This window comes from Propithecus coquereli, unplaced genomic scaffold, assembly GCF_000956105.1.
Source record: "Propithecus coquereli isolate 6110/MARCELLA unplaced genomic scaffold, Pcoq_1.0 Scaffold66, whole genome shotgun sequence".
Lineage (NCBI taxonomy): Eukaryota > Metazoa > Chordata > Mammalia > Primates > Indriidae > Propithecus > Propithecus coquereli.
Genome location: NW_012152618.1, coordinates 3,845,063 through 3,853,833, shown reverse-complemented (window position 1 = coordinate 3,853,833; position 8,771 = coordinate 3,845,063). Strand labels below are relative to the sequence as shown.

Genomic DNA, 8,771 nt, shown 5'->3' with positions numbered 1-8,771 from the left:
GCTCAAGCGATCCACCCGCCTCAGCCTCCCAGAGTGCTAGGATTACAGGCGTGAGCCACTGCGCCCGGCCCTCTTTTTTTTTTTTTTTAGACAGAGTCTCACTCTTTCGCCCAGGCTAGAGTGCAATAGCACCATCATAGCTCACTGCAGCATCCAGCACCTGGGCCCAAGCGATCCTCCTGAGCAGCTGGGACTATAGGTGCTTGCCACCATGGCTGGCTAATTTTTTTTTTTCTTTTATAGAGACAGGATCTCGCTATGTTGCTCAGGCTGGTCTTGAACTCCTAGCCTCAAGTGATCCTCCTGCCTTGGTCTCCCAAAGTGCTAGGATTATGAGTGTGAGCCACCACTCCTGGCCTTGCACTATGTTTCTTTATCCAGGCTTTCTAGATGCAACCTTTGGGTTTGTGAGAAACCCCCACTTAGACTGTCCATTATTGTGCTCTCCCTACATTTTGGGAGAGCCATCTATGTTTTCTTAAATCTGTTGATGTCAGGTATATTAGCCTTGACCTCCTTCCAGACTGAATCTTTGGGGTTATTACTTCACCACTGAGATTTATTCCCTTTCACCTTTTATTCCTAATAGGCACATATAATACTCAGGTTCCTTTCTTGTCTTCCCAGGTAATGGTCAGCTCCATTCTAGAGTACTCTGCCTCTCATAGGAATTGGGAAAAATAGTTCTCAAAGGAACCAAGAAAACATGGTTGAGAAAAATAGATACTAAAATTTTATAGAGGAAAAAAAGTTACTCATGAAACTATTGGATTGAGATGCTGTTGAGAAGAAAGGGGGATATAACTAAAGTAGAAGTAGTGGAAGGAATTCCCAAAAGATTTCAGGAAGAGATATTGTGGCAAAAGCATAGTAACTGAACTTGTGATTTCAAATGTCCATTCTAGGGAGATATATGCAACACTCTGACTGTCACTAAAATTTGCTGAGATAGGCTCATTACTGGAACAGAAATATATGTCTTTGTTTGGAGTAATCTAATACAGTCATGCATTGCTTAACTAGAGGGATATATTCTGAGAAACAAAATATTAAGTAATTTCATGGTTGTGTGAACACCGTAGAGTTACACAAACCTTGGTGGTATAGCCTCCTACATGCCTAAGCTATATGGCAGGGGTCCTAACCTGTGGTGAGTTGTATAATTATTTCGTTATTATAATGTAATAACAATAGAAATAAAGTGCACAATAAATGTAATGTGCTTGAATCATCCCAAAACCACCTGCCCCCAACTGGTCTGTGGGAAAAATTGTCTTCCATGAAAACGATCCCCGGTGCCAAAAAGGTTGGGGACCACTGCTATGTGGTATAGCCTATTGCTCCTAGGCTACAAACCTGTACAGCATGTTAATGTACTGAATACTTAAGACAATTGTAACACAGTGATAAGTATTTTTGTATTTAAACAGAAAAGGAACAGTAAAATTACGGTATGAAAGATTGCATAGGGCACTTCCCATGAATGGAGCTTGCAGAACTGGACGTTACACTCGGTGAGTCAGTGAGTGGTGAGTGAATGTGAAGGCCGAGGACATTACTGTACACTACTGTGGGCTTTATAAACACCGTATACTTAGCTACCCTACATTTATTAAAAATATTTTTCTTTCATCAATAATAACTTAACCGTAGCTTTCTATAATTTTTTTACTTTATAAACTTAATTTTTAACTCTTTGAGTCAAGAGTCAAAAACCTTTTTGATTTATTCGTGATAATAGCTTAAAACAAACACAGCTCTACAAAAATATCTTCTTAATTTGCATCCTTATGCTATAAGCTTTCTTCTGTTTTTAAACTTAAATTTTCTTCTTTTACATTTTAAACTTTTTTGTTAAAGGCCAGGATGATAGGAATTTTTCAGCTTCGTTATAATCTTATGGGACCATTGTATATGCTGTCCATCGTTGACTGAAACATCATGCGATGCATGACTGCAAGATTTGAGAGATGAGGCCGGGCGCGGTGGCTCACACCTGTAATCCTAGCACTCTGGGAGGCCGAGGTGGGTGGATTGTTTGAGCTCAGGAGTTCGAGACCAGCCTGAGCAAGAGTGAGACCCCGTCTCTACTAAAAATAGAAAGAAATTAATTGGACAACTAAAAATATATAGAAAAAATTAGCCGGGCATGGTGGCACATGCCTGTAGTCCCAGCTACTCGGGAGGCTGAGGCAGAAGGATCGCTTGAGCCCAGGAGTGTGAAGTTGCTGTGAGCTAGGCTGACACCATGACACTCACTCTAGCGTGGGCAAAAGAGTGAGACTCTGTCTCAAAAAAAAAAAAAAGATTTGAGAGACGAATAGTGTATGTCAGGAAGCTGTATACTTGTTTGGTGTTATGAATAGTGGCATTAGGATGGACAGTACATGTGAGAATAAAAGGAATAAGAAATAGTAGACGGTGGCTCACGCCTGTAATCCTAGCTCTCTGGGAGGCCGAGGTGGGTGGATTGTTTGAGCTCAGGAGTTCGAGACCAGCCTGAGCAAGAGTGAGACCCCGTCTCTACTAAAAATAGAAAGAAATTAATCAGACAACTAAAAATATATAGAAAAAATTAGCCGGGCATGGTGGCACATGCCTGTAGTCCCAGCTACTCGGGAGGCTGAGGCAGGAGGATCGCTTGAGCCCAGGAGTGTGAAGTTGCTGTGAGCTAGGCTGACACCATGACACTCACTCTAGCGTGGGCAAAAGAGTGAGACTCTGTCTCAAAAAAAAAAAAAAAAAGAAATAGTAGAGATCTGCGATTATGCTACAGATCATTTGATAAGGAGAATAAGTTTGTTGCTCTCCTAATACAGATTATAAAAGGGGCACAAGAATAAAATAGAATTACGATGGAGAGTTCAGCTATCTTAATATCTGCTGGAAGGCTCATTCTTTTTTAGGGAGAAGATTGGATTTTTATTTTTTATTTTTTACCATGTAAGTTCCTTGGAAGAAACAAAATGAGAGGAAAGATTCCTTTGGTTTGAAATCAACCAGGAGGAAGCAATAGGTGAAGTGGAAGAGATTGAAATACTGTGGGAAAGGAAACTGCTATTTTCGAGATTCTTCCCAAAGAATAAAATGTTGAATATAATCAAATTGCTGTCTTGGGCATTAGCAAAGATTGTGTGTATTTAAAGACAGACTCTCGCTCTGTTGCCCTTTGCAGAGTGCAGTGGCATCATCTTAGCTCACTGCAACCTCAAACTCCTGGGCTCAAGCAATCCTCCTGCCTCAGCCTCCCAAGTATTTAATAGCTGGGACTACAGGCGCACGCCACGATGCCCAACTAATTTTCCTGTTTTTAGTAGAGATGGGGTCTCGCTCTTGCTCAGGGTTGTCTCAAACTCCTGAGCTTAAGCAATCCTCCCGCTTCGATCTCCCCAAAAGTGCTAGGCTTACAGGCATGAGCTACCATGCCCAGCCAGGAAAGTATATTTTGAAAAATGGAATAGATACACCATATATGTAAGATTCAGAGTCCCAATTAAAGCTAAGCAAATAAATCAAACTCCATAAAGCCTTAAATATTGGGAATTAAATTTCAGACTTTTAAAAAATCATATTAAAATACACAATAGCATAAAATTTACTATCTTAACCATTTTTTGTTGTTTTTTTAGAGACAGGGTCTTGCTCTGTCACTCAGCTAGAATGCGTAATCATAGCTCACTGCACTCCAACTCCTTGGCTCAAGCAGTCCTCCCAAGTAACTGGGACTACAGGTGTGCACCCCTGTACCCAGCTAATCTTTAAAAAATTTTTGTAGAGGTGGGATTTTGCTCTGTTGTCCAGGCTGGTCTCAAACTCTTGGCCTCAAGTGATTCTCTTGCCTTGGCCTCCCAAAATGCTAGGATTACGGGCGTGAGCCACCATATACCAGGCCCTCATTAATAGGAAAAAAATAACTACTTGATCCACAAATATTCTTGGAACTCAGAGGTGTGTAAGGAAAACAGTGGAAGTACCCCCTTCCCTAACTTAATTCCTCCTCTGTCTGATTGACAGAATGTATTCCCTGACTATGTATTTTGACTTCAATGAAGCATTTCACAAAGTTCATGATATTCTTGAATGTGAGCTGGATATTAGGTGGCCATGTAACTGAAAAGTTTTACCCACAGTGTTTATGGATTTCTGTCTTTGGTCGGTGTCTTATATTCTTTTGTTTCTGTTCTTAAAAAAATTACAAGAACAAAGCTGGGAGACAGAGTTAATATGTCATATTATTGGATGTTTAATATATATCTATGTAAAGTCCTACATTTATACATAATATTATGGTGAATTAAGTCCTCCCTCCAAAACTAGTTGTACCAGTATAGATTTGAAAGCTCTTGAGGGGAATTCACAAAACTTTGTAAAAATAAGTGGACTTTCTTCTGGTGGCAGTGTCAACAGTAAACCTTTTTTTTAGTGAACAATTTGGCCCTGGCTTTCTAGAACCTTAAAGATATTTATTTACTTTGAATAATTGTGTCAATAAGTTTTCCCAAAAAATTCCCATCAAAAGACAATAATAATTTAAAAATTAAAGCTGTTTTTAGCTGTTTTCTTTCTGATAGTAAACAGTGAAAACATATAGCATTAGAGAAATTATTAAATAAATTGTGGTGTCACACTTGAACATTGAAGTGCTTAATGTGACTCTATGGCTATATAGAAAAATGTTTATAGAAAAAATGTTAGAAGAACAGAAATGTGTCTCAATGGTAATAAAATTCTGTTTACATGTTAATAAAAATTGAAAGGGCACTTAAAACTAGTAAAAAGTGTTTTTTAGGGTAATGTAATTATAGTGCAATTTAAGCATTTAACTTTTATGATCAGAAGATGGTATTTAGTCAGACATGGCTTTGGAGTTTATTTCATTGCAACCTTAATAGTACGTAGAAGTCTTTCCTATGAAAGGGGGGAAAAGTGAATGTAATGTTGTCTGCACTGTTAAATGAATGGCATTCAGACTCTGTACCCCAGACAGGTCAGGTCACATTTGGAATATGGTTTTTAGTTCTAGGTATTGTATTTTAAGAATGCCATCGATATGACCTTATGCTAATAGACTGGGGAAAAAAAGAATGCAATTGGAAAATCAATTATGGGGTAAACTTGGAATTCACATGAGGATGGTTTAAGCAGCAGGGAATGTTTACACTGGTAAAGAGATTTGGGAGGTGAAGGATAGGAAGGAAGGGGAGCAGAAGTGGTAACATAATAGTGGCCTTCAAATATTTAAATGTCAGCTGGGAAAGGAAATAAGTTGATTCTCTATAGCTACAGAGGGCAGTACTAGCATCACTGGGTGAAAATGGTAGAGGTAGATTTCATCTCTTTTTTAAAAAAGAATAATCTTAGAAGTAGAGTCACCCCAAAATTAAGTGGGCTGTCTTCATTAGTTCAAAAGTATGTATATTTAAAAAAGGCATTCTGTCTTACCTGAGGCTTAGTCAGCATCTAGGTAGACCTAACCAAAGAATAGTGACATGCCCCTCACATTCTGGTGATTAGGAGAGGGCCCAGTGCAGGCAATTAGAGAAAATCCAACTAGGTGAGCAGCTGACTTCAGGAAAGTTTGACTGGACACTAATATGGGGATGGAGGGTGATCAAAACGGTGGTGTCAGCAACTGGCAATAGAGGTCCGGGGGCGGGGCTAGTAACTGGCGTCAAGTAGGTTTAACAACAGGAAAAAGAAACCTATTGAGTGACTAGCCAGAGGAAGAGAGTAAAGGCTTTGGAGCTAAAGCGTAGGTCATCAAAACATGGATGCAGTTTCTAAATCTCAGAAGATCACAGTATCAAGAAACAAATTGTGGCCGGGCGCAGTGGCTCACGCCTGTAATCCTAGCTCTCTGGGAGGCCGAGACGGGTGGATTGTTTGAGCTCAGGAGTTCGAAACCAGCCTGAGCAAGAGCGAGACCCTGTCTCTACTAAAAACAGAAAGAAATTAATACGACAACTAAAAATATATAGAAAAAAAATTAGCCGGGCATGGTGGCGCATGCCTGTGGTCCCAGCTACTCGGAAGGCTGAGGCAGGAGGATCGCTTGAGCCCAGGAGTTTGAGGTTGCTGTGAGCAAGGATGACGCCAGGGCACTCTAGCCTGGGCAACAGAGTGAGACTCTGTCTCAAAAAAAAAAAAAAAGGAAAGAAACAAATTGTTAGAAAAGTTAAGAGGCAGGATCTTTAAAAATATTGACTTTGTTAGCTGGGTGTGGTGACACACACGCCTGTAGTCCCAGCTACTTGGGAGACTGAGGTGGGAGGATCACTTGAGCCCAGGACCTCAAGGTTACAGTGAGCTATGATCATACCACTGCCCTCCAGCCTGGGTGACAGAGTAATACCCTCTCTCAAAAACAAAACAAAACAAAACACACAGAAGACACAGAGCCAATTAATTACTGAACTTAGATACCTTATACCTAATGAGTATAAGGTATAAGGTCCTGTGGGCACAGCATACAGGTAGGAGTGAAAAAAATTATTATAATAGGATTGAGCATGTGAAGGAACTTATAGATGTTAGAGTCATAGTGAGAATGGCTTTCTAGTGCCTTCATTCCTTATTCCTGCTATCGTGCCCCTTGATTGTTTTGTTGTTTTATTTTTTAGAGACAGGGTCTTGCTGTGTTGCCCAAGCTGGAGTGCTGTGGCTATTCACAGGTATGATCATAGCCTGTAGTCTTGAACTCCTGGGCTCAAGTGATCCTCCTTCCTCAGCGTCCCACATAGCTGGGACTACAGGTGTGTGCCACCAAGTGTGGCATGCCACTTGGTTTTACTAGCTGTTGACTGCTGCCCTGTTCTTCTCCCCAAGCCATTCTCACTGTTAGCCTAATCTGCCAGGTGTTACAGTACCCCAAGGCTCAGACCGATCGTGGGGCCTTCTAAATTTCTCAGTTTAGCTAACCCCCATGTGCTCTAGTTCACAGAACCATGATTTGGCCTAGTACTTTAATTTCTTGTAGGAATTGAGTTCTATAGTCATTTATTATTCTTTCTTCTCAGGGACTAGAACTCTGCATCTGAACACAGGCTTGTGAGTAGGGCTGTGCCTTTGGCCAGACCTCTCAGCTGCTGACCACATATATCTGTCTCTGAGCTTATTGAAACGTAAGTTCCTATTTCTACCAGCCTATCAATTGTACCATCAAATCATCTAAACTGCTTTGACTTTTCCCACTAACTTTAGACTCTGGGATGATTTCTCTTTGCTTTTCAGAGCTACTGGGCAGGTTTAGGTCTAGATCCTGTCCCCTTCCCAACTGCTCTGTTCTCCCATATTTAAATAGACAAAATTCAGCTCCATTTTGAAATAAAGTATCCTCTCACAAGAATTGGGAAAATTTTTTTTTTAAAATAAAATGCTAGAGGACCTGATGAAGAACCTGATACTGAAACTTGATAAATTTAAAATCATATAATCTGAGATAAAAAATTGCTCAGATTATTCTGTAGTATGGAAATAGCAGGTCAAATGTGACACAGAGACAACTCCAGTTATAGAGGAAACATCTAGCATTTCTTAAAAAAAGGTATCATAAAAGTAGAGAAATAATAATACTGAGTGCCTCAGGTATCCATATACTAATTGAGTTTATGGGTAGTCAGTAATTATAAGCCATGAAAGTGTGATTAGCAGTATGTTCTTATTTTGTACCCATATGGTAATATTATGTAATAAAATGGAAAAGTACTTTGTTCAATAGTCCCAAACTGTGGTCATTTAAAGATCCTTGGACTGCAATGTTGCTTTTAATAACAGGAAGTGAGTTTGATTTAGACAAAGATGAGGGTATGGCTATGAACCATATTTATGCTAGCAAAAGGAACACAGATTTTTAAGCCCTGGTTTCACGGGATCTCTTTGCAGCATCTGACACGTTGTTCCAGTATTCCTTCTTTAAACTCTACCCCTTGGATTTAAGCTACAGGAACCTGGTTTTCTTTTTTCCTTTCTGGCTTTTCCTCTGACTTCTCAGGGATTTCTTCTCTCTTTCTTAAATACTATATACCCTGGGGATCTGTAATTGACCCTCTTTTCTTTCTACCTGATACCCTTTCGGTCTCATCTACTTTCTTTATTCTTTTTCTTTCTTTTCTTTTCTTTTTTTTTCTTTTGAGAGTAACTCACTGTGTCATCCAGAGCAGGAGTGCAATGGAGTGATCATAGCTCACTGTAACCTCAAACTCCTGGGCTCAAGCAATCCTCCCTCCTCACCCTCCTAAAGTGCTGAGATTACAGGCATGAGCCACTGTGCCCAGCCTGTCTCATCTACTTTCAATGGTATCAGTTATAAACTATGTGCTGATGACTCCTAAATACATATTTCTGGTGCAAACATGTCTTTTGAACTAGACACCCACATCCATCATCATATTCTATAGGCACCTGAAGCATACTGCCTTCCCTTCCATACTTAAACCTCCTCTTACAGTACTCATCTCAGTGTCTGGCACTACCATCTACCCAAGATAAAAATTGGGGGTCTTCCTAGTCTTCTGTTTTGCTCTTTCTATCCAATTAACCACCAAACTGTATTGATTCTAGCTTTAAACTTTTTAGAAAAAATCCATACCCTTCTCTCAGTTCTCACTGCCACTGGATTGTAAGCTTCTGAGGCAGAAGTCATTACAGATATGGTTTGTAACTATTTAAGGTCATGCAGGCCAATGCTTTGGTTTAGGCTTTTATAGTTTTCACCTGGATTACAGCACTATTTTCCTAACTAGCCACTCTGCCTTTTCCTTTCAGTGTATTGT

The 8,771-nt window shown here is 39.9% G+C and overlaps 1 long non-coding RNA gene across 1 annotated transcript in view; it reads left to right on the top strand.

Moving 5' to 3' along the window:
- LOC105823184 overlaps window positions 1-8,771 on the top strand; it is a 16,641-nt gene that overhangs the window by 6,334 nt on the left and 1,536 nt on the right. The window contains exon 2 of the long non-coding RNA XR_001138134.1: window positions 7,017-7,121. This is a non-coding gene — a long non-coding RNA (uncharacterized LOC105823184). The remainder of the gene's footprint in view (window positions 1-7,016; window positions 7,122-8,771) is intronic.